At 44.3% G+C, this 26,497-nt stretch overlaps 1 long non-coding RNA gene across 12 annotated transcripts; it reads right to left on the minus strand.

Annotated features, from left to right (window-relative positions):
- Positions 1-8,026: 8,026 nt before the first annotated feature.
- Positions 8,027-26,483, minus strand: LOC116217245. 12 transcript variants are annotated; one of them, XR_004161506.1, is made up of 10 exons: positions 25,216-26,483; positions 22,033-23,518; positions 21,817-21,902; positions 21,483-21,544; positions 21,278-21,350; positions 21,135-21,193; positions 18,786-18,885; positions 10,490-10,718; positions 9,591-9,731; positions 8,027-8,349 (listed from the first exon to the last, which is right to left on the minus strand). It is a non-coding gene; the product is annotated as an uncharacterized LOC116217245 (long non-coding RNA). The 12 variants fall into 12 exon arrangements; XR_004161503.1 differs by lacking the exon at positions 21,817-21,902 and having other exon boundaries at positions 25,216-26,482; XR_004161505.1 differs by lacking the exon at positions 21,278-21,350 and having other exon boundaries at positions 25,216-26,482.
- Positions 26,484-26,497: the final 14 nt, after the last annotated feature.

A 26,497-nucleotide genomic window follows, 5' to 3' on the forward strand; every position in this document is an offset into this window, starting at 1 on the left:
AAAAGCTGAAGCTGATTCTGTTCATCAAAGGGATCTGCATTGCTGTGGACGGAACCAAAGTCTGGCCCCACTTCCACAGTGCAGTCACTGCTTTAGAGGATGACAAATGTGTTTCTTCTTTCTGTAGCTGCCTCTGAGGCTCTTTGGGAGCACATAACTGCCTCCCTGCAAAACTGCAGGCTTTTCCTTCTACGATTATCATGCAACCATTACTCACATCCATCAGCACTGCGATTGTCTCGCAATCAAGATCCTAAGAACAGCTGCCCAGGAAGTGGGCGCTGCTCTTTGTTTGCACACATGCACCCAAAGCCAAATGGAGAACCTCAAGTCCCAGCTCCCGAGGCAAAAAGACCCCTTGTGTTTCCTGACCTCTCAGCCTGCAGAAAGAGCAGAGAGGAAACATATGGACCGGTTATTCTTTAATGTGGGATTGTCTGCATCCCTCCTACTTTCAACTCATCCCAGATTTGCATCCCACCAAGCGGCCATATGGTGGGTTTGCCTCTCTGGATGGAGGGCCAGGCAAGCTGCAGGTTGTGGGCAGCAGGTGGGCTGCTTCCAACTTGCTTCCCACCAACACGAGGCTGCGCTGTGCTTACACCTGGGTGCTTTTCTTCCATAGAGATAGGGAAGTCAGGTCATTTCTCAGCAAACAGATGAAAGAGGTTCTCATGTCTTTATGCCTGGAGAGGAACCTGGTTGGGTCACCGGCCCTGGAGGTGTTCCAGAACCATGGGGATGTGGCACTGAGGGATGTGGTTTGGTGCCATGGTGGGGAAGGGCAGGGGTTGGACTTGGGGATCTGAGATGGCTTTTCCAGAGGTTCTGTGATTCTATTGATTCTGTAATCTTCTACCAGATCCTCTCCAAGAAGAAACCTGACCTTACTGATACGGCACTTGTAGTGACTCGCTCCCTCTGATGCATGCTGCCCTGCTCCATTCTCTCTTTCTAGAATAAGAAACCTGCTCACAGGAGCTGTCCTGGGCCAGGGGATGGGACAGGTTATGTGCAACAGGGTGTCACTGCTTTTTATCTGGGGAGTATGACCAGCAGCTTCTCTGTAGGCAGCTCGGGGAGAAGAAAGCTGTCTTCCCATATCCCGCTCAGCGCTCACTGAAGTCCCACTTGATCTGGCAGTGCTGTCACTAAAATAACACAGATCATTTTCAGACAGCAATGGTGAGCTGCCTCACGCCCATTGCCTACATCTCCCCCAGGCAGGGAAGACAGCCAGGACTTCTGCAATACACATTGAGAAGGTTTGAGTGCTCAATCCCACTTGCTTCAATGCAGCTGCTGTGTCAAAATCTCACAGGCATCCCGAGCAACTCAACCCAAAGGAGTACTGTCCAAACCTGCTCAGGAACAGAAGCCCCAGAGAGCTCCCAGTCTCAGCCAAAGCCCAGATAGCCCAGAGATGCATTCTGCCCTCTGTAAGCTGAAGGCTTGATGTAAATATGCTCTGCACAGCTCATGAGTGTGGCATTGGCGTTTCTGATTAACAGCCACTGGCCAGGGCTGTGTGTGGTTTCAGACAGAGCGGCTGCAGTGCTTTAGCAAAAGCTGCAGCAGTGATGTAGGTTGGAGCCTGCTCATCTCACAGACAGCTGTATCTCCAGGAGGAGCTTTTGAAAGAGGAAGACCCGACCCTTTGTCTGAGTATGATGCACATTTTCCTTTTTAATATCATTTTGAAGAGTATCTGTTACCGAAAAGGGCTTATGGGGATATCTGCTGGCTCCTGAGACAGTTATTGTAAGCAGGACTCGAGCTGTGGAAAGATCAAACACTCCCCAGCTGCTGAACTCACAGTGCCCTTTCAGCAGCTGTCAGTATCGTGCAGCTCCTGCGATCTACTCCTTGCAAACCAGCAGCTCTGACTTGCACAGCCACCACCACAGTCAGTCCCAACTCGTGGCTGGTGAGCATCACGCCGTCTGCAGGCACTGCTCCCCTCTGGATGCTCCCTTCTCAGGGCACGTTTTCCCTGTGCTGCCATGGGGACACCTGGGACAACTGCTGTCAGAGCGCACAGCCCTTGGCTAGCAGCAATCAGAGTGCTGGTTTGCACTGCATCTCAGGTGCTCTGTCCCATGTCAGCCCACCAAATTGCAGTGGGTTGGAAAATGGCTTTAGATGTGTAGCACGATGGACTGGCTTCACCTTAGGGAGCAGGTGAGGAATTCCCCCGTGTGGAAACATGTCCTTCTGCCAGGCACCCTCTGGTGTTTTGGGCTCCAGCCCCGATGAGAAGCTCTGTGCTTATGAGCTGCTGGGAATATTGGGCTCCTTGGTGCTATGAAGTTTCAGCAGAAGGCAAGAGAGGAGCATTTGGAGGTGGACATCAGGAAGGGAGCTGTGCTCTCACACTGCTGATGGCAACCCAGCCATCAACAAAGCCACTTCTCTAGGACTGCAGAGGCTGCTAAAGCCAGACCGTTTCCAGGGAATATAAAATGACCTTAAACAACACAAGACTAACAGATGTGCTCTGGAGAGGCAGAGCTGCCATCACAGCTGGTTGGGTCGGACAGAGCTGAGACCCAAAGCCCCTTACACCTGCAGTGGTGCTGGGAGCAGTGCTTCCCTGCTGCAGATGGATGTACCTCTGTGTCTTAAGGAAGCAGCACAGCCAGAGGTTGGCTCTGCCACCCAGAAACGTGCATCTCAGAGATCCTTTTCAGAAACAATTAACAGAAAACACTGATTGTGAAAACGCCCGATGGTGACGCAACAGTTGGGCATTTGAATGTACAAAGAACAGCGAGGCAGCTTCGTGACTCCTCAGCACGTTACCACCGCCTTTGTTAAAAATATAATCCTTCCAGATAGCCTGAAAAGGAACAAAACCCCCCAGACTCAAGCCACAGCTTGTTTCCTGTAACACAAAGCCGCAGGAAAACTCCCCCAAAAGCACAGCAGCCAAAGGATTAAATGCGTTTTTGCTTCGGCTGCTGACACGTTGCTGGAGGAGCCAGAGCCCTGCAGCTCCCCATGGCCTTTCGAGCCTTTCCCAGTGTGCACGACTTGCCTCTGCCGTGCTGTCAAGCAGCCATGCTAATGCTTAGCAGCAGGAGCAGTATTTAAGCATATTATCAATCTCCACCAGCTATTCATACCGCTCCACTGCACAGACACACAGACAGAGCGTGATCAGAGCACGGATAGTGGCCCTTTGCTCTATCTTTTTTACACTTAGCAGCTATTTTCTCCTGCTTCCAAGCAGGTTTTGGAAAGTGTTGTTATGCTGACACACCCTGATTGCACTTGGTTGCACCAGCTTATAAGCCACGTTGTCCCCTGTTAGCCTGAGCCTAAAAGGTGAAAACAGAATCTTGTGACATTCCTTCCTCTGACAATCCCTCCTTTGGGACAAAGGTCCCAAGGCGTGAGGCTGTCAGTGTGATGCTGCCCATGCCCAGCTCACAGCCTATGTGTGTTTCCAGCCCTGTCCTTGCAAACGTGCCCCTCCAGCACGAAGGAAGGCACGCCGGTCGCTTGGCTCAGTGAAGGCACCACCAAGTGCTGCTGCAGAGACCTGTGAGCACAGATGGGAGCACGAGTGCTGTCCTGGCTTAGCAACAAGCTGCATCACCCCCGGCAGTCAGTGCCCTTCTGCTGCCCAGAAAAATGTCAGCTTTCTACCAGCCAGAAACAAATTTACTGCTTATGAGGATTGCCATCAGCTCAACTCAGGGCTCTGTGGTTGGAAGGTGAACAGGAAACAGTGCAGGAGAAAGCTATCAAAGAGATGAGGTCAGATCCCATTCCTACTTTGCACAACTCCATCTCAGCCCGCTCAAAATGCAGAAAGCAGCACCAGCTTCCCAGCAAGGAGGTGGGCTCAGCACAAAACCTGTGTGTGCCAACACATTGCTGTGAATGCAGCTGCTCTTCTCTCCTGTTCTATTTTCCAAGGTGTGAGTTCAGTTCTGCTTTGAGAATTTCCTAAAAAACAAACAAACAACCTCAGATTCCAAGCAGGATGCAGGTGAAATGATGCATGGTTTTTGCTGGCTGAGCAGTTTGTCTGGCAGGACCGAGCTGCTAACATAAGTCCAGTAAGACAGATGGATGTTGGAGGCCGCAGCACACCGCTGCAGTGTGACTCCTCTTCAGGAGCCTCCCTCCCATCTTCTGTGCAATGGAATTGATTTTAGCTGCTGGCAGCAAGAGATGGGAGTCCTCTTTGTGACCGCCTCCAACTCGTGCAGGGTTAGCAACCACCCATCCTTTGCATGCACCCTGCCCCCAGCGTCCCACACCCAGCAGCAGCTCTGCCTGCCCGGCTTCCCAGGGCTGGCTGGTGCTGCTGCCCGAGCTCAGCAGTAAAGGACTGATTGAAGGGTGCTGTGCTCTGATCGAAACTTTGCCACCTGGTGTGACTGGCATCATTGTAAACACCCTTGGGTGCCTGTGAGACCCAAAACGCCCCTCTGGGCTGCTGCTAACTGCAGCTCTTTCATCTTTGTACCCCTTGTTCTCATTTTAGATGCCAGAGATTGAATCCCAGCATAACCCCTGTGGGGTTGGTGAGCAGTAAAAGCCATCAAGGCTGCTGCTTGGTTCTGCTGACCCGGGGCAGAAGGACACAGGACTGGACATGACACCGTTCACTCCTACCAGACAGAGCCAAGCAAATTGCTGGCAGTTATGATTCAGCACGTCTTTGGTGCAGAGCTGCCGAGTTCAGAGTTTCTACAGCAACCCGCTTCCTCATGCACACAATGCTTTCTCTTGCACGTGTTCCCAACCCTGGCTTTTAATCAGACTGTACAGCTAATATAGTGCAAATGAAGTGCACCTTGAGCTGCGTGATAAATCTCACTTGCTCTTTCCTATTCCTTAGTCAGGCAAAAATCCTGCTAACCGATCACTGATCCAATTTAAGACTGGAAAGGAAAATGGGGAGAGATTGCTGGAGCTGTCTGATGTTAGCAGCATATATCACTAATTTGCACATATGCTTTTGTCACAACATTATGAGAATATCTATTGCAACAGCCAGCAAAAGAAGCATCCTGCTCTTTGCAAGGACCTGAAATCTGCATTTCCTATGTTCTACAATAATTATGCAATATCCATCACCCCTTCAGACTGTTTCATCCCTAACTTTTAACTTACAAATTGAGATTAAAGTGGGACAGACAACCCCTCATCTTATTCTCAAGCAGCCACCAGGTTGCTTTTTTCCCATCACTACTGAAACCAGCATGTTTCCTGCCACAAGAGTGTATTTGGGTTTCATCCACAAAAAGGTTACCAGTCCTGCTTTGCTGGATGCTGGCTTGCTCTTGTCATCTAGCCACTGGTATTTTTTCATAGCTAGAAAGTTTGGGCACAGAAAAGGCCCAATCCAACTCCTAAATCATAGAATCATAGAATCACAGAACGGCCTGGGTTGAAAAGGACCACAGTGCTCATCCAGTTCCAACCCCTGCTGTGTGCAGGTCGCCAACCAGCAGCCCAGGCTGCCCAGAGCCACATCCAGCCTGGCCTTGAATGCCTCCAGGGATGGGGCATCCACAGCCTCCTTGGGCAACCTGTTCCAGTGCCTCACCACTCTCTGGGTGAAAAACTTCCTCCTAATATCCAACCTAAATCTCAGTTTAAAACCATTCCCCCTTGTCCTATCACCACCCACCCTTGTAAACAGCCATTCCCCCTCCTCTTTATATGCTTCTTTATCCTCCCCAAAACGTATTCTGTTTGTAAATGTATGCAGAGTGCTGTCGGCCAGGGCAATGTTCTGTGCTGGTAAGCTGGCCATGCTGGAAGACACAAGAGATGATCCCCAGGAAAAAGTCATGGCCATACTGCATGTCATTCCTATGGTTTCCTGATGAGCACCGAGGAGAAAAAGGATGCTGGAAAGAAGGCATTCCTGTGGAATAAATCAGAGCCTATTCTGTGAAACTACAGCAGTATTACAGACCAAGCACTCGTGGCATTCATTTACTAGCAAGAACCACAAAATGAAACCGGGACTTCCCAGTTCTCCATTCCAGTAAATAGCAAGGCATGAATCTTCCCTGCTTCCACACCATGGGTCCCTGCAGCAGAACAATGCTGCAGCCTGACAGTGAGGTGCAAAAAAGCACCTTTTCCATCAGTTTCCTCTTTATCAGCAGTAGCTGCTTCTTCCAGTGCATGAAAATCTCCATTTCTACATTCACAGCAGCACTTTTAAAAACAGCTTCAGTTCTGTCACCCTTTTTCCTATGTCCACAAACTGCAGTGACTCCTGCATGGCCAAAGAACAGAGGGGCATCAGAGCCAACTCCCTTTTATTTAGACTAGACTGACTCCAGCGTGCTGTTGTGCATGATTAGGGATGGACACGGAGCTCCCTACACACACTGCCTGGAAACAGAGCTGTTTGTAAGGCATGCATGTTCTGGCAAGCCAGAGGAATGTCCAGAAGGCAGGTGGAAATTGTACAGTAAGGTGAGGAAAATATCTCAGGTTGTCTGGTTCTGCAGAATTAAACAGTGGCAATTACAGAGGGTGAGAAACTTGGGATTTCTGGGTAGTGAAGATAAGCACTGGGAGAAAACCAATGGCCACGTTCACTTGAGTAAAGACATTGGCAAACAGTGGCTTCCTTGTGAATTATTAATAGGGCAGGAGGGCTGAGTGATTTCTCTCCAAATCAGTGCAAAAATAAATAAATTAGTAAATGGAGAAAGCCCTGAAATCTGAGCTTTGGGAAGCAGAAAAAGAACATCAAGAGCTGGACTTCCCACTTCTAAAAACAACATGGAGAGAGATGGTGAGGTTGTGAGTATGGGAATACAACCCTATGCTATTCATTAACTTTTAAAAGCTGAAACAGAGCCATTGGTTCATTTGTACTGAGCAGATCCACATTGACAGTATGAAGGAGCAGCTTCAGCTCTGACTCTTCACTTAATCCCAGGATGAGTAATTCGGATGGGTTTCTGCTGAGAGGAAAGAAAGTGTTGACCAAGAGGCTCAAGTTTAAGTGAAATAAATTTATGTTAAAGGCAATTTTCCACATACAGGTTAAACAGAATCTGCCTTTTTACCTGGGGACGTATCTTTCCAGCTCCAGAGCAAACCAAATGAACTCCCATACCTTAGAAGAACTTTCATGCTGGCTCAAATGGGACCAGAACTTCTGAACCTACAATGTTCTAAGAATGATGCTACATCTATATCAGTTCAGAATCTGGAATACAGTCCCAGTTTCTATGCTGGCACTCAGATCTGCTACGATGCACCAAAATAACCTTTTCCAGTTCTTGACTCACACTATAGATATGAAATCCTCTGTTCTAAAGAGGCATTTCAGGAAATGTCACAACAACACTCACTGGTGTGCAAAAATATATTAGAATCTGGTAAGAAAAGGAGCACCTTCAGCTTTTGTGGAGCATCACAGCAGGAAAAGCTTGTTTTAGGAACCTCACTGCTTGAACTCCTTACTTCCAGGTGAAATCTTTGCTGAATGTGGCCCAGCAGAAAGAATTGTAATTGAAGAGCTAAGTAACATCATGCCACAGACTCGGGGAGGCATAGAACACATCAAAGAGCAGAGGAGATGACAGCCATCCTCACCCAGGAGAATGACCTCACCATCCAGCTGCATGCTGACAGCTACAAACAGCGGATGGTTAAAGGCTTAGCACTGAGTTTTGAGTTAGGCAGAGCATCAGGTTTCATAAGAGCCTCATCTGGAATGAAAGAAGAGCATATGGGGATGATGCATAAGATTCACGGGCAGCCTGACTACCTTAAATACAGTTAAGTTCTTAGAACACAGGAGAATGGGAGGTTCCATGGCTAAAGAAGCAGAGCTGCTCTCATGGGTCCTGAGTTTTCTTTCTGGTCAATTACTGATGCCCAGCTAGGACTAATGCAAATCAGCTGTCAACTTTTTGAAGAGTGAGCTCTTATGGTAAGGAGATGTGTGCACGTGTATCTAAACAAAATTCACTGTTTTGTGCTTAACAGTGGGAGGCTGGGGTCTGGAGATTCAGATCAATTACAACAACAGTTTTATTAAAGAAATCTTTAATAAATTCCACAAAAGCAGCAAACACGCTTCTTGCAAATGGAGGCTTGCTGCTCCCAGAGGCAGAAGGTGTAGCAGGGTATGCAGGATGAACATCGGATTCCCATCTCTTCAGTAGGAATGAGAGAATTTGTTGGGTGCTGAGGTGTGCCTGAGCCAAATGATGAGAGCAAAGATGGACTGTTCTACTGAGCCAGACCCTGGTGATGGAAGTGCTGCCCTGAGTAGTGCCAAGTGGTGTTGGAGGACGAGCTCAGCAACTTGAAATTCTGCTTGAAAGGACTGGAGACCACCTTTGCCTAAAACTGAGAAAGAAAAGCAGATATGAGGCACGATAGAATTTCTTTCTTACTCATTCTCCAAGGAAACGAGCCCTGACAACCATTACAGCTCCTCCTGTCAGAGCACCCTTTAGGATGCTCAGATTCACTCAGTTCATTTCTCCACTTTTTGATATTGTTTTCCAATATTTAATACAACCTGAGGTGGATTTAATTCTATGCTTCACTTTTTTTTTTTTTTTTACCCTGGCAGTAGTATTAATTTCACAGTAATTTCTAGGGATCCCTCTACATGAAGACAGCAACACCTCTACAATTTTTATTAATTATACCCACTTCTACATGGCAATACTGATAGGTCTGCTTACAAAATGCCTCCTCTACAGCTCCATAGCTCCTCTCCATCTAGCTCTGAGGAATACTTCTTCCTCTTCTGCAGCTAAGCAGGCTTTTATTTAACATAACTAGAGAAGTTTTAAATCTGCACTGTAGCAGCCACATGGCTGCTTTTCTAAAGTCAGTGTTAACATCCAGGATGTTAAACTCGCAGATGTCACAAATTTTAGAATTTATTAACTGAATCTCAGATTCTTTCTAAATAGACGTTCCCACTGACATTTTGTCCTGATGCTGCAAACTGGTTGTGTGATCCATAGAACTTATGTGATGTTTGCCTTCCTGTCTGCAGGCATTAGACCACAGAGTTCAAACTCTGACTTCAGATCTCTCTGCTCAGAATGACTGAGTCACTCAACTCCAAAAGGAAAAAAGAGCTTTGGAGGAAGTTCATCAGGCAGAAATAACTACTCCATTTTTCTTTGCTCTCTCCCATTCTCCTAGTCTGGGAGAAAGAAAAAATCATTGTCTGCTTGCTTAGATACTGTGAGACTACAGTTTGCTCCACAAACAGGAAGGCGGCTGTGTTTTTCTAGGTATTAACTTATGGCAGCACAGTGAAGTGCTGCCAATTTGTACCACTGCCCAAAGAGCTATCTGAATTGCTGAGAGTGAGCTAGATTCTTCTGAAACAGTCAGTGTTGGACCGAGTCCCTCGAGATCTATTGAAAATGCACATTCAAAGCTCATGTTGCTTTCAGGAAGCACCTCAGATGAATGTATTTTTCTATTCATTTTCAGTTTAATACCAGGACAGTGTTAGTTTCTTATCCACTTCTATGCACCAGCCTTGGTATCTCCCCTCCTAGAAAACTGCAAGGGAAGGAAAAGGTGGTAAACCACACTGCCAAGAACAGCAGCAAACTTACCACACATAGATGTATTTGCAATTGACTGTTTCTTCAATGGTCCCATGAAACCTGGAGCCCTTCTGACACCCACTGCTGATCTGTGTGCTTCGGAGTTATTGATAACATTGATTCCATGTTTTTCAGTTAGCTGGAGGGCAACTGGGAATGAGAAAACATCCATGGTAAGGCAGAGAAGTGTTGTCATAAAGCAGAGATGACCCCAAAATTACAACTGATGACCTCCACGAGATGGAACGAGCCAAACTGATCTTGGAAGACACTGCAAAGAAGTGGCAACGTTAAGGGAATTCTCCAGGGTACAGAATCTTACTGAGGGCAGTTGTGCTACATCATAGCTCTGACAGCATTAGCTACACCTGTAGAGTTGCTGAACTAGAAAGTCACAAAGGAAAATCCACAGCCATACCTTGGTCTTGTCAGTAGTAACACAATGAGGAGCAGAAGTACAGTTCAGCTGCTCAGGAAACCAAATCAGAAATACATGCTTCTGTTCCTAAGTTTTTCTCTGACTCATTGTCTGATATTTGTAACTCATCTTCCACAGTCACCCACGTATAAAGTGTGTATAATCACTGGGAAGTTATGAGGATTAACTGATTCTGTGTTTATTTAAGGCCTTATGATCCCCAGATAAAAACTGCTCTAGAAATGCAAAATATTATCACAAATTAAATTTATTTTAGTGTCATCATCAATTATTTTTGTGATGGGTCTGCCAGCAATTCTGACAAACCTCTCCATAGAAATAAGCTTTGCAGAATACATATTTACAGCTCTATATTATCCAAACTGCTGATCTACCTACTTGCCTAATACAACGGGTAAACCATGAATAAATACTGGCATGATTTGCTAACACAAATCCTAACAGAAAGCTTTTAGTGAGTACAGGTTACCTGTGCTTTAGAGCGGAGCCATTTGAAGTCTTAAATATAGATGGAAAAAAACCATTAAGTGTTGATGTTTGTGCTTCAGACCATCCAGCTCCTTGGGGTGCCTGCACCTCCACTTACAGACAAGCTGATGATGGGGCAACGAAGAGCTCCAACAAAGGGCAAATGGATTTTAGGGCCAGAGACAGGACACCAGATTCTGCTTCACTCTGAACAAAGATGAACCTGTTTGCTACAGAGAGGTAACACGTGAGGTAACTTTACTTTTCTTAACCCATAGCAGCCTGCTCATGCAGTTTTATCTTTTTTTATAAGATTGAGGTGCATAGAAGAACAACACAGACCTTTTAAACCTACCCTGTTAAAATGGATTCTGGAGCCAACTCTCTTTACACTTTTAAGCAACAGAACCAGTTGAGATACGGGATTTGTCTTCCCCTATCTAGAACTTGGCCTTTTTTCCCCCCATAGCAGCTCCTGCAAGGTACTGTTCCACTCACCAAGGAAGGAAAGGAGGTAAATAAAACCAAAAATGGGAACACAGCTCACAAAGTGCTGCCATTCTGAATTCAAATGTTTTTCAGCTGGCATATTTCAATGCCCAAATACTTAATCAAAACCTCAGTATTTCTACAACAACAACATGACCCACAAACCTGGGTCTGCAGCTGTTTCTATGAACAAGCACCTATTTCCCTCAAGTAACCAAATCAGCTTCATTATTTCCCCAACTGCCAGATTCCAACACAACAGAGCAAGCTACTGATGCTGCACATAACACCAGTTGTCTACTGAGACACATGGCCATACCTTTCCTGGCTCCTTGGCTAAGTATTCCCAGCTGTAGCCCTTTCCCAGGAAAAAATAATCCTGTAGACCTGGCAAGCACGTAGGAGGGAATGAAGAAATAGAGACTCATTTGTATCCACGCAAGCTTATCCTGCATCTCTCAGTCACAGACACTGCTGTGTTTGTGGGGAACCCTCCAGGCCCTTATACTGAAGGACTGGAAGAAGAGATGGGAGCTAGGAATGCTCTAAGAGCACTCTATTAACAGTGTCTTTCTAAGAAAGAAAGAGCTTCTCTGGGGAGTGATTTTACTTCTGAAAAGACCTAAAGACGTTAAACTACTAATGAAAAACAAAATTCCCCAATGGAAGAGTTGTAAGATAGACACTTGAGCTCTAGTTTCAGCCCATGCAAACTCAGTGCTACAAGCTGGGAGCGCTGCTCCTTTCATAGAAACCTCAGAAGCAGCCACTTACTGACGGGGCAATCCTATGCAGAGCCAGGGTGCAGCAGGTTGGTGAGAGCTGGCAGCCCTCTGTGTTTCACCCATCAAGCCACTCCACCTACTTGTACAGTTCTATGGTGGTAGACAGATCTACTCTAATACGTCTTCTGCAAATTGCCAGGGTGTGGATGTTAAATATATAATCTGGTCCATTAACAGTGGGAAGTCCTGAAGATAATCGAGTTCCAGAAAGTTAATATTTTAATAGAATGCTCTGAACACAATACAGTTTAATAATAATTAACATTTCCATTTCAATTCACTCTACAGATGCTAGCTAGTCAATTCTCAACCACATCAGGAGCTAGGTCAGTGTTAGACACCTCATACAGACAGGAAAACAGCTAGAGAGACAAAAAACCAGCAGTGCTCCTTAAAGCACTCACGGGCTCCTCATAGGGAATAAGAATTTCTTTCCCTCTTTCCCACTAGGTGGAGAACCAGGGAAGGGATCTGCCTCCTGATCTTATGGATCTTGACTCCCTGGAAAGACACCGGTGTTACAACAGGCTGCACCCAGGTGCAGATACCTTCAGCTACACCTGAACATCTTGTTTCTTTCTTCAGAGAACGAGACATCACTGGGACTCTCCAAAGAAGTTTCTTCAGCAGCTTCTCTGGGCTCCTAAGCAGGGTAGACCTGATCCAACCTTCCCCTCACACTGTGGACTTTGGAAGGAGTTAAAACAAACAAACAAACAAACAAAAAACAAACCACCAAAACAAGACAAACACAAGACCCACAGGGCTCCATGAATTGGCTGTGAGCTTTGCCGTTCCTCTAGTTCAGAACTGTTCAGTCTATTTTCTGCTGTTTTGCAAGGGAAATACATGATCTTCAGTCCAAAGAACAACTGTGAGTTTCAGCAATGAGGTGTGGAGACAGTTAACTGTTCTGAAAGATACTAACCCTGTAGCAGAGTAGCACCAAAGATGGATATGAGTCAGATAAAGAGCCTATGAGGGCTAAATAAAAGCCCTGCAGAAGCCTTTCTTATAAAGCACCTCCAAGATCCACAGCAAAAGGCAGATGTGAGCCAGCCGATACCACAAAGCAGCCATTTGCAGGCTGATGCCAAGCACTGCCCACAGTAGCTAATGGAACAGGCATCTCCCTTCCCTACAGACAGAACAGTTTGCACTCTCCCTGCTTGCTACAGTCATCTCATTATAACTACAACCAACGGGAATAAACTGAGTTTGCAGGGGAGGAAGGATATTGTAGCACTTGAAGCCTTACTCAGCATCATATGACTAACCATTCTAACAGTTGAACTCAGTTGCTTATGCTCACAAGCTGGAAGATAACCTGTCTGAAGCCAATGTCCAGCTGGTTGAGGTGGAGAAAAGCCAAACTAAAATTCATGCCATCAGGCTCCAAGGTAGATTCCTTGATAGCTGTGTGCAACATTACCAGCCCTCTGATCCTCCTCTTCCCCTGTGTTTCACAGAACTCTGGAAGCTTTGCCTCCTTTACCAAAATTGCCCAATCCTTCTAGTCTTCTCTTTTCTTTCTTCAATCAGGTGGAATTAGCTCCTCTCCTACCTCTCTGTGCACCTTTTCTCCTGCAGCTGAAAACAGCCAGCCGAGCACAGGGTCTGATGTAGATTAATGAGGTTGTCCACACGAGGCTCTCTCAGGCGTACGGCCCCAAGAGGCAAGTAGATGGAAGGTTAAGGGCACTGGGGACCACCGACCACCTTCACAGCTTGCTGCTGGAGTAGGATATGCTCTGCCTGCTCTTTGCTCACTGTCCACTTCAACAAATCTTTTATTGTTTCAGCTCTCACAAGGGAAAGTTTTCCTCATCCAAATCTCTGGGCTTGTTACCAGCTAATCTTGGTAAGGGCGCACAGGGCATGAGCATCATGAGATTCTTATGGAGGATATGAACATAAGACAACCTCTCACGAGCCAGAAGCAAAGAGCAGAACACACACCTCTTCATTCTCAGTCCACTGTCTGTTCAGTGGATTGCACTGCAGTTTATTTGCATAGGTCACATATGTCTGACTCAAAATGTATCAGCATTTCATGTCTCTGTCTGACATGTCTGTCCTGGACATTTTTCTTATCTCCAAAGAATAATTCTAGCACTGCACCTGCATATCAAAAGCCTGGCAAGAGTTCTCCACATTCAGAGCAATCACAAAATGGCTTTACTGTTGTAATTCTTTTGAAACACTTTTTAGAGAAAACAGTGATGATGACAAGCCAAGTTCTGCTTTCAGTTATATGAGCTCAATTCAATTCACTGCAGTAAAGCAAAAAAAAAACACCAAAACCAACAACAAAACAGGTAAGGAGAGCAGACACTTGGCTCCTGACCAGGAAGATATTCTGAAATGTTTCTAGCTAGTCCAGAGCTAAATTGCTCAAGTGGAGCACTGCAGCTTGGGGGAATGAGGTCAGTGCCTTCATACTTCCAACAGGAGAACAGTGCAGCCATTACTATTCATCTACATCAAATCCTGTACTGCTGCTGTGGTAAGACTGGCTAACACTAGGAATTATTTGGAGGTGATGAAAGAGCAGTTGGAAGAGGAGAAAGAGAACAAAATTGAAGTTCAGCATCTGGTCTCTGAACTCAGTACTGATATCACAGTCTAGAAGTACAACGCTTCTGGAAGAACCAAAGAGCTGGAAGAAACAAGGTGAGCACACAGCTTCCAGGGAGAACAGGGCAGGATTTAGGGTAGTTCTTTAGTTTGGCTGCTGAATCACAGCTTGTAGATGTGATCTGTTAGGAGTCATTTTTGTAAGACAAAGAAAAGAGAAGACTCCCACCAAGAAGAAAAGAACATTTGCAATAATAAATAGGGACTACTGAGACCTAACCCCTGTATGCTGGCAACAGAAAACCAATGCTGCACCTTTCCAGTAGAGGCTTGAAGTTGGACAGCCTTTCCTTACTCCAACAGGAACTTTACTCCTCCAGCAGCCCTACAAAAGCCACTAGCATTTCCTGAGAAAATAGAATGCACCCAAATCAGATTAAACCCCTTGGAATCTGCTCCTTGAGATCTGGTAACGAAGGCAAGAAGATAAGGCAATCTTTTAACAGTCTCTTTCTAGCAGAGCTAACAAAGATGCTTTCACATAACAGAAAGAGAAGTTAAAGCACCTGGAGGGCTTTAACCATGTGCCTGAAACAAGTTGAGACAAAATAAGCTATTCTATCTCTGCCTTGGTCCCACGGTCAGTCACAGGGAGTGAAGCTACATTGACGTTATCGCTGTCCTGGAGATTCCTTAACAGAAAGTGGAAGATTCTAACACCAGGTAACAACCCAGCAGCGAGGAACTGAACTGCAGACCAAAACGATGTTTGTATCTGGGGAGGGGAAGATCCAGCCACATCCTAGTCATGATTTTACAGTCACTTTTCTGACATTGCTTTCAGGATTACTGGTGAAAATAGCAATCGTGCTCAAGCAGCTGCTGACTCCCAGAACTCCTCACTCCGTGAACTACTAAGTTATTTCTGCCCCCATTCCTTCGGGACAAAGTTGGCTGTGAGATTCCAAGGAGTAAAGCAGACAGCTGGATCAGTCCAAGTCTGCACAGGCAGCTCTAAGCAGAGGCTTCAGACCAAAGTGAAGGACCTCACTCTTGACCTGGAAAAGGCAAGAAATTCAGCCATTCAAGAATACATCTAGCACAAGCCTGACCAGCAAGACTTGGTGGTGCAACCCCCAGGAGTCAGTATTTCTTAATACTTTAAAATCTCTCTATCAAATGTCACTGTAATCCATATGACCAAGAGAAGAAAGGCAAAGATGAGCCACAGCTAATTCTTAGGAGCACGTAGCATGCTCCTCAAACTCATTAGCTGCCTTCCAGAAACAATAGTGCAGCTGAAGTAAAAGCCCTCCTCAGCAGCAAAGCAAGGTATTCATCTTCTTTTTAAGGATAATGAGATCCTGCTTTGAGCTCTTCAGTGTTGCAGTACCAGTGGGTTGTTCCACCATCACTGCCCTTAATGAGGCGGTTCTTTACTCTTCAGTTTGTGGCGTGCTTATCACCATGGTATCTGTCTGCATGTACTGATCATAAAAGTACGTAGAATATTTGTGATTAAAACCTCCCAGGAAAGAAAAAATGTTCCTTCATTCTTTCCCTTCCTGACAAGCCATTAAACACAGTCTAGAATAGTCTTGAATAACATCTTGTTTCTAACTGAATCTTCTTTGAAGCAGAAAGTCACACTAATCAACCCAGGCAATTACTAACAGCACATCTGCACCACGAATATCTGAAGTGGAAAACATTTGCTCCACAGCAGCATCATTATAACAGCAGGAGCAAGGAAGACTATCACACTGATGGGAACTGGGGGATCTTGTTAAATTCCTAATGGTGAGGAAAGAAAGCCTTGTAAACATTTTAATCACCCATTCAGAGCAACCAAGAGAAACTCTGCCAGTCATTACAGTGGGTGCCAATTTAACTGCGACTAGCTGGCAGGACACACAGAGAAGTGAAGTGTAAAGAAAACTTGTGTCCATTCAATGCTTGGCTTTATCTTTCCAGGCCAGTGCTGCTTGTGCTGCTCTGGAAGGAGGAGAGAGCCTTTGGGAAGATGCTGGCAGAATGGCAACAAGAAAATATGAAGAGCTACAGGTGGAAGTGAATATTTCCCTGAAGCAATTGTGCATGACTAAATGAAGCATCTCCAGGAATCAGTTCCAAGGATGCCACTTGAACTCCCAGAGCCTCCCTTACTTGCTATACAGGGAGACAAGCTGCCTTGGCTTTTTTTTTTTTTTAATTAAATAAAAAATATTCTGTAAATTGTAAAAATTAATCTCCTCCAAGAGGCTGAAAGATGACACTGTCAATATTTAGAAGATGCAGATTTAGAATCTGCTGTCCTTGCAGCCAAGAGAAAATGGTGATGGAGTCCCTGGCAGAGATCCAGCACTTCCTGGGCCGTCTCCCCTTTACTCTGGCCTACATCACCTGGCAAAGTGCCTCATTCTGTTGCATAGAGACAATGTGGAATCCTATTTTCATTTTGTATGAGCAACCATCTGAAAATAGGAGAGGGGAAGACTAGGCTAAAAGCTGGAAGAAATTTCTCATGATTTAATGGGCTTCATTTTTCTGCCTCCATGATCACATAGAGCTACAGGGCTCATTCAGAAATCCAGGATAATATTTAGCAATGAGAAAAAGGGCAGCTAATGTGAAGTGAATGGAGCCATTTCATGCCATTCTATTCAAAGAATCTGTCTGGTGCACTCGGTAAAGTTCACAGTCCTGAAATAAACCTATCACATGAAATATCTGTTTTCTTCCAAGAGGAAATTAAGGATCTAATCAATCAGCTGAGGAATGGAGGGCACAGCATTCATGAGCTGCAGAAGATGAGAAGATTGAAGACTGATTAGGATGAACTGCAGGTGGCACTGGAGGAAACAGTCTTCCCTAGAAGTACCAGTGCCACAGATGCGAGTGCTGCATGCAGCCCTGAAGCCTGCATGCCCACATTGCACTGCATAGATTCTGTGCTTATAATCCCACAGAGCACCTTTGTTCGTTCTTCTGCTGCACCTCTCCTTACAGGTTTGCATTCAGCTTGAACTGTTTCAGGTTAGAGCTGAAATTGATAGAGACCAGGAGGAGGAAGAATCTGAAATAATCAGGTGTAGCAATATGACATTAAGTTACATGCCAAAGCTGCAGCAAGACTTAAGTTAAACACTAGGTAAGTTTTCTAGTTGTAGGGGGAATTACTCCTGGGACAAGATGGTCTGGAGATCATGGAGTCTCCATTACTGGAAGTTAAGTACAGTCTGGTAACATGCCCAGCGACTGGTTTAACAGAGATAAGCCCAATTTTAAATAGATTTTTAAGATGACTTCTTGAAAGCTCTCCAGCCCTATGTTTTACAATGAAGTAATCATAGTTTGGTGCAAAAATCTTAGTAGCTCAGTTTTAAACGGGCTTAGAAATTGACTGTTATTATTACTTGGTAAGCAATAATTTGATACAAAGGCTGGATTAGATTCAACATAACAGAATGTTGGGCCATATGCTTCGCTGCACTCTGCAGGAAAATCACCAGCATGCAATTGAGTCTCCACAGGTGAGTCTGGAAACTGAATCAACAGGATATGCTGAAACTCCCAAGCTCAAGAAGATGAAAACAGACCCAAACAAAATGGAAATCTGGGGGGATTGCGCCAACAGTAACAATAATGAGTTTGTCAAGATGCTGGATCAACAGAATGTCAAGCTGAACTGCAGAAGGCGCAAGCAGGACCCTGAATAAAAAAGTGTGCCAGTTCTATCTTACACCTTAAGCAACAAAGTAATAAATTATGTACTCTTGTTTAGACAACTTGAACAAATTGAGAATTTATATTCATTAGTCCCAGCTCTCCCACTCACACCAATTTCAATCGGCAGTAGTTCCAACAAACCTTATACAAGATAAGCATTACTATCAGGTTTTCTCAAATTAGAATCCAGAATGTCATCAGAACAAAAAAAGGGCTGATTGCATTAGCATAGCCACAAAACTGACCTCACCAAGAGTAAAAGCACAGAGCTTCCTTTGGCACTTCTTCCAAAAGGAAAACCCAGAAAAAGGGTGACAAAGCTAGACTCTTTGGTACAGTAATACAGTTGCTGACAAAAATACAATTTCAGTAACTGAAAGAATAACAAGACTCTCTCTGCCCACTCATATGTGCATATATATACACCAGCCTAACTTGTCCTCTGTTACACCTGTCTCAGTCAGGAGAGACTCTCACAAAGCATGTGGCTACAATGACTGCAGACAGGCACAAATTATAGCAGGATAAAGCACTGTTGTTCTGGGTTTTTTTGTTGTTGTTGTTTTGTTTTTCTTTTTGTTTTGTTTTAATCTGGCAACACCCTAAAGAAAAGCCTTGCAAAGAGACCTCCTACATCTTTCAGCTTCTTCTCTGCTCATTATTTTCTCTTTTACCTGCTTTCAAGACCTTGGAATTCAAATGGATGAAGATGCTTACCAGCATGAGAAAAGTTGCAGGAACAACTCCCCAGAACACTATTCACAGAATTGGAAGGAGCACAGAATGCCCAGAGAGCAGCGGGTGCCCTCCCAAATCCCTGGAGAGGAGGGAGGTAGTGGAGAGACATAGTGAAAACAATGGCTATGCACAGAGAAGGTTATTCATGCAAGAGCTATTTTGACAGTTTACATGCAGATGGTTTAACACTCAACCTTAACTTTGAGTAAGAAGGGCACGATTAGGCCAACAATGGACACATGTAACACTGCTCTATTAGGAAATCCTGTGGAACCTGAAGAGCTCAGTCATTAGAATAATTATACTGATGGATGGCAAGACTTTTATTTATTTTAAACAAAGTCTGGACTACCTTGGCTCAGCTTTGCTCCTAGCAAGGCCTACGAAAAGGCTTTTAGCAGATTTGGTGGGAGAGGTAAGACAGTGCTGAGCACTTCTGAAAAACCTGCCTTAAAAAGGGCAGTATTAAATTCTGCCTCCACTGAAACTATAGTTTTGTTAGTTGTTTCCATGGTGCTGGGACTTCTCCATGGAATGCAGCCCACAGCCAGATCTCCTTCAGTGAAATTTTAAGCATCTCTGCGTTACAGATTGCAGTATGAAATATCACAGCTGCCATTTCATTCTGTGCATTGATCTAAGAAGCTATTTTAACATTCACCACAGTCTGCAGCTCATTTCCATGAAGGATAGACCACACATACAAACATCTGCAAGGAAAAGAATATGAGTTCTGGAATGGACTGACACCACGAGAAGCATTTCTCAGCTGCAATTATGGGACATCAGTTGTAAGAACTGAGTCATAAATGCAGCTGTTATTCAAATAGGTTAGAAACTCAAACAATACATTTACCTGCAACTGACCGGTGACTAAAGGATACATTTTTTAGCAGGTCAACTGCAATCTCCATACCAAATTTGGAGTTTTAAGCTTTAGTTAATACAAAACCTATATAGCACAGAAGTTATGCAGCATTCTAGAACACAACAGCACATTTACTTGATGTTCTTCTGCTGAAGAGCAGTGTGTTTTTAGAATGCAGTCTTTCTATTAAAGCCCTTGTAGTTCTTCTTTCTTAGAGTGGGGTCTTTTTTTTTTTTTTTTTAAACAGCAACAACAGTTCTCCAGTGATTCATATCAGTAAGCACTAAACCAGCCATGGAGCTCATACTTCCCATGAGATAAAAAGACACACTGTAAATTCTGGAGCAGAGACTGTATTTGTTTGTTGAGATCGCAACCAAACACATTTTCAGTCAGGTCTAAAGCCAGCTGCTGCTACTGCAGCTTAACTTTGAAATAAATAATACTGGTTTATATACTCAAATCCATGTACACAGATATCCAAGTAAAACAGACTCAGACTCGAGGACTTTGTAAACAACAGGGTCTATTTCTGCCTCAGAGGTGCATCATCATTTTAGCTTTCATTTAGCATTAAGGTAAATACAGAGGTCCTAATGTTCCATAACACAGATACAGTGGGGTGAATCCCAGTTGACTTAGTGCACAATTTTATACAGAAAAATAAGCTACTGGAAACTAATCCACAAATCACTTAATGAGACAAATGGAAGCCCCAGAGGTGAGCAGTTAACATTCTGGGAATCCAGGACTCCTTTATTTTCTAGAAAGAATCTGCCTGCTATTAGGTGAAGTCAAAATTTGATTTTTACCACACTACTAACAAGCATGAGGAAATCATCCCTGAGCACTGAAAAGCTGATGAGAAAGCAAAGAAAGTTGTGGCTGATCCAAGTTACCTCTCCACCCTTCTGCTCTTTCTATTGGTAAATGGAAAATATACCCTAAGGCTTCCAGCATCTCTCTCCAGCATTTATTGGAAGAACACTGTTAATAACATGTTAGCACTTGCTTTGCTTTTTACAATCCTGAAAAGCAGCATGCTTGTTAGTTCACTGATTTCAGTCTGGCAAAATTAATCCACAGAAGAAGAAATCTACTTTCTCTGTGTCTCTTTGGTAATTCACACCACAGATGGCACCCTGAGGAATTCCTCCATTTCCTCTCTCTTTATCCTTCCTTTCACTTATTCCACAGCTCCACCCATCACACTTACCAGGTCTCCAACACAAGAGGAGGCTAGTTTCCCTCTCTAGATAGTCAATGACATTCGTCATTGGCACAGAGGAGAGAAAAGTTGCCAGTACTGAGCAGATTGCTCCATTGGCACTGTGCTGACAGCTGATACTTCAGATAGCCAAGCTAGATGTGGGTTTAATGCACAGCATTTTCTCCCCAAGTAAGGATGAGTGTCTCGCTTTTCTGTTTAAGGCTACCTCACATTCAGACAATATCTTCACCTTCCATCCACTGCACGCTCCCAGATCACATTCTTCCACTGAAGGGTGGACATGAAAGCCTGAAATGTTATTAGAACAAAGTTATTGACTTAACAGATAGGGATAATACCTTTGAGTATTCCAAAGGTATTAAGCAAGCATACCAATGCCTGGTTTATGGTCTGACGTAGCGCTGCCCAAGTCAGTTGGGATGACTTCCATCAATTTGGATCCAATCTTTAGAAAGGCAGCCAATGATAAAGAAAAATTAAATATAAGGCAAATTTTCTCAGAGGGCAGCATACAGATCTACACATCCTACTTTTCAATACCCTGTATAAATAGCTGCACTGTCAATCTGTTTCATACCTTCCTCAGAAGCCTCCTGCATGGCAAAAGAGCTGCGTCAGGATCAGGACTACAACATGCACCTGGAAAATATTAAAGAACTAATAAATTGCAAAGATCTGTAAATCAAGATTGAATAGGCTGAGTAGTTAGCCCTGGAAGGACAAAAAAAAAAAAAAGCACTACCATGAAACTCCAGGCTAAGAAAAAACATGCTTGTTTGGAATTAGCTTTCTAGTAGATTTGTACAACTACAAAACTCTTTCCTGCACCTGATCTTCCACATTCAACAAAAATAAATGAAAACATCCCATTTCAGATAACAGTTAACATGTACCAAAGGAAATGTACTAACTTGAGGAAAGCCAGACTAGGCAGAAAAGATGCATGTAGGACACTCCCAGTCCACTGGAGCACAAGCAAACTTCAGCTCTCTGCACCCTGAGCAGAACATATCAATCAACCCTCATGGTGTTTGAATACAGCAGTAACAAGCTACTGTTATCAGCAGCTGATCTACACCCACGAAGGAGATCTTGCAAAATGTACTATCAGCAGTGGCAGGACTTACCCTTTATTTCTGTGTTGCAACAAAACTCAAGAGCATGAGCATCTCCAGACTCCTGGGGTAAATATCATCTTCCTATTTCTTTTTCTGATCAACACTTCAAATCAGTTTGTGATTATTTATCCTGCTGTTCCTTTTCAGATTAAGTAATGGATATAGAACTATCCTCCAAATAGAAACACGACGTTCTCCTGCAGAATTTTCAGTCTGCACAAGAAGCCTCTAAAGGAGTTGATCTTCCATAAAAGATGACAACAAAACCAACTAGCGTGCAGAACTAGAACGGCTGGAGAAGCTGTAGAACTGAAAACATTGAGAATTAAAATGAAGCAGCTGTATATATTTCCTGTTCAAGCTCATTGCTTCATCACAGAACTGTATCTTGTTAATCTGCTGGAGGATCACATCAGACATATCCTAAGACACTTTTTTCCAGTGCAAACATTTCTCTTCTTAAATATTTGCTGGTCCGGGAACAGGAGGATAACCAAAGCCTGTCCAAGTACAGGAAGACTATATACAAACTAGATGACTCACTTCTGGGTTGATACCCAAGTGCCAAAATCCTCTTCCTCCATGTCAGTGGCTGAGGAACAGCTACTGAACTTGGAGAGCTCGTGTTTGAAGCCACCTGCCATGAATTTATTAGAGCAGAAAAGGGTGCAGAAAAGAGATGAGGAAAACAGGTGTGTTCTGAACGTAGGTACTCCACAAACCTGTTTATGCATGGAGATAAGTTCTGAAATGGCAAATGGTTGCTACAGGGGTATTTTCACTAATGGTAAAACAGAAAGGGCTAATAGGCAGCATCCTAATGCTTCCAAAAGGGATGATCAATAAGGGCATCTTCTCAAGGGCACCAAAATTGTACAGGAAGAATCTCTCTTAAGGAAAAGCCTATCTCATCTGGGGGGCATGGTACATAGCAAAACTGCACTAACAGGCTTGAGATAATGAAGATAGCTACACAGGAAAGACACTAGAGGACAGAAAGCATGCAACAACATGCAGATGAAAGAACTATCTGTATGAGATCTGAGAAACTGAAAATACAGTTCTCAAGTACACCTTGAGGGACAGAAGACACCATCAGTACTTGAGAAATACCTGCACTGACAGGTCCGGGACTTTAAGATAGAAGGTGGGATCTGGGCTATCTCTTGAAAATAATTCCTCTTGATAATAGTTGTAATGCAAAGTCTTAATAAAGGTTATTGTATAGAAAAAAAATATTGAGATTGTTCACAGTGTGACAGCAAAACAGTGTACCAGGATGCTGCCCAAACCTGATGTCAGGAGGTGCTGCAACAGGACGATGGAGAAGCACAGGAGAAGCAAACTGACAGCCTGGGAGGTGGGCACAGCTCCTGTGGCAGCAGAGCACAGGCTGGTTGTGGAAGACATGCTCAGGAAATAGCAGGGCTGGCTCCTAGGGAATGTCTCGAATGAGACAATGTTTAAAACACCTGTGTAGAATTTCACTGTCAATCTAAAAAGAAAAAGCAATAAATACTGCCACTATTTCTTTTCTAGAGGAGTTGATTTTCTGCAGCAGCTAGCGTAAAACACTACCACCACCCAAACACCATCACCTTGCTGTTACTCACCAAGTCCTGCTTGGACAACTGCAACAAATGCATCCAAGCATACAATCTCTGGAAGGCAGGCTAACAGCAGGTCAGGCACTGCTGAGCATTGCACACTGGACACTTAGCTCTAAAGGTGGGCACTTGGAGCCCCAGCCCCACCAGCTTGAGCATGGAGGCTCCCAACAAAGGAAGGAGAAAGCAGTCAGCATCGAGCTTATCATTATCTAGACAGCCATCAGTGAGACTGATCAATATGCAAGCAGTCTGCCTGCCTTCTTATTTTGTATTACAACAGTAATACACACACAAATGTATACAAAGTAAAACACATGCACAAATTATATGAAGTTCTAACAGTTGCCACAAAACACATTGTATTAAGATGCAAAAAAAAAAAACAACAAAACAACAACAAAAAAGAAACCCAGGACAATCGGATACATTGACTTTTCAAGCTTAAAATTCCTGAATTTGCAGTTATTTCGATCAGTGACTCCATTTGACCTTAAGGCAAGCACTCCTCATAATTCAAGGGTATTTCTGATGAAAACCAATCTTGATAAATTGTGATCTAAATGGTAGTTCTAGAAACGCAGAGAATGCAATTAGGAAAAAATGGCCTTTCTTTCCCCCTTTTTAAGCATCAGATGTGATATAATGCTCAGTGCCAGAAATTGCTAAGTGTTCAAGTACTGGGGTGAATAACACACTTCTAGAAGGCTTCTCAAACTAAGCACTATTATCTGCAAATACCTGTTTGTATATATAGCAACCCACTTTTTGAGTAGCTATTACCAACTGTATGCCCTCGCTGTTAAAAAAAAAAAAGAATGAAAATGATGTCCCAGCTCTTCTTTTTTTCTTTTTCCCTCCAGATATATCTTAAGGTCATATTGACCTAAACTACTTTTATTAAAATCATTTTGATTTGGCTTGCAAGGCCTTAATCTCAAAAACACTGGCATTCTTTCTGGATTACCACAGTTTAATTGCATCAGAAATACCACAGGAACAAAGGTGGAACATACTCTGGAAAGCTATGCTGAAGATGAGGCCTTAGCCTTTAATGCTTAAAAGCTCTGCAGAGCTCCTCATTTAGATACTTTCACCCCATCTGGTGAAAATCATTTCGAAAACATAAAGCCATGCTTAAACGCAATTTCATTCCCGTTACGTAATGTTACTTGGCCTAGTTGAGCATCTTTAATCTGTGCAGCTGAACTAGTTTTATCGTTAAGCCAATAAGGGCTGCAACGATTACGTATCTCAGGGCTACAGAACCACAGTAACACTGCTTTAGGAGCCCATTAAGCAAAGTCTCCTTCCTGAATGCAAGATCTTATACTGTACTTCACCTACTGTGAGAAATATTTGCCTGATCTATTCTTAAAACCTCTAAGAAGAGCCCACACCTTGCCTAGTCAGTCTAACGCTGCTTGACTGGTTCAGAAGAATCACAGGAAATTTTTTCACTGTAACCTAGATCTGCCTTGCTGTTACTTTATCTTATGGCTCCTCACCCTACCCCCAGTGGACATGAGAGAACAAATTGTCCCTTTCCTCATGGCAGCATCCTTTCATCTATTTGAAGACTTACCATGTCTGTGGCTTTATGTTCTCTCTGGCTCTGTAGAAGTCATGTGTTCAAAGACTGATCATTACTTTTACTTTTTTCTCTAAATCATACAAATTTCTCTCACGTGGAGCCCAGTACTGGACATACTGTTTTAGCACAGCTCAGCATAGCAGGATGCCTGTGCCTTATTAGCAGTTTTCTTACTTACACAGACCTGCATGGCATTCACCCCTCCAACAGCAAGATGTTGATACTCACTCAGCTTACAGCCCACAGCAGCCCCTCCATCCTTTCCTGCAGCACAGACAGCTGCTTTTCCTAAGACCAATACCATCAACTCCACAGTTACGAAGCATACAGTACTACACCTGTTACTTTTATCCATAGAGTTCCCCTTTCTGCATTCTGGTTCTCTGGTAGTGCATTCATACAAGCTCAGACTTGACCTCATCTTCAAATACAGCAATTACAAGGCCTGTTTCACTGCGGATGAGCAATGGACTGAAGGCAGTTCCCTAGACAAGTGCTGATACCAAGTACATTTTTCCACAACTAGATCTGCAACCCCGCTAGAGCAGTATCACGGAGACTGGTTTTTCAGTTTATTATTAGAAAATCCTGCAAGCCAACATCAGAAGTTCTACTAAAAATCAAGGTATATGACACACGTTGCCTTATCCTTATCTGCAAGCTGTTACACTACCAGAAATGGCGATGAGATTGGCTCAATTCATTCACAACAAAGCCATTCTGGACACAGCTCACCTTGTTCCCCTTACAAATGGATTTTTCTCAGACCAGAAACTAAATTCACAGCAAGGAGCAGCAGAGCTGCATGTAAGAGCTGCTCATCTCCCTACGAGATACGTGGCTGACTTGGTTTCAGGTCACAAAGCCTCGCGGCTAGTAGGGTTTGTAAGCCGAGTGTTACAGGAGCCAAAGCACGAGACCCCAGGGAGCTCCTGACAGGGACTGGGAGCAGGGCAAGGCTCCCCATGCAGCAGGAGGGAAGGGGCAGCGCTCAGTGCTGCTCAGGAACGCCCTTCGCCCAGCCAAGAGACAGCAGTCCCTGCCTTACAGCCCCCAGCTGAACACCTCCCAAGGTCAGCGTGGCTCAGCAACAGCTCCTCCACAGCCCCAGTGATCTCTCAGGCAGAGATCTCCACCTGCCGCCCCTGATGCACGCCAGGTTCCACCGCTTCCCCTCGCACACCCACCAACCCCCGCACACCGCTCTCCCAACTCCCCCGGCACCACGTGACTGATCCCAACACCTCACCGCGCACGCGCCTCCCGCCCAACC

This window comes from Meleagris gallopavo, chromosome 16 (assembly GCF_000146605.3).
Source record: "Meleagris gallopavo isolate NT-WF06-2002-E0010 breed Aviagen turkey brand Nicholas breeding stock chromosome 16, Turkey_5.1, whole genome shotgun sequence".
NCBI lineage: Eukaryota > Metazoa > Chordata > Aves > Galliformes > Phasianidae > Meleagris > Meleagris gallopavo.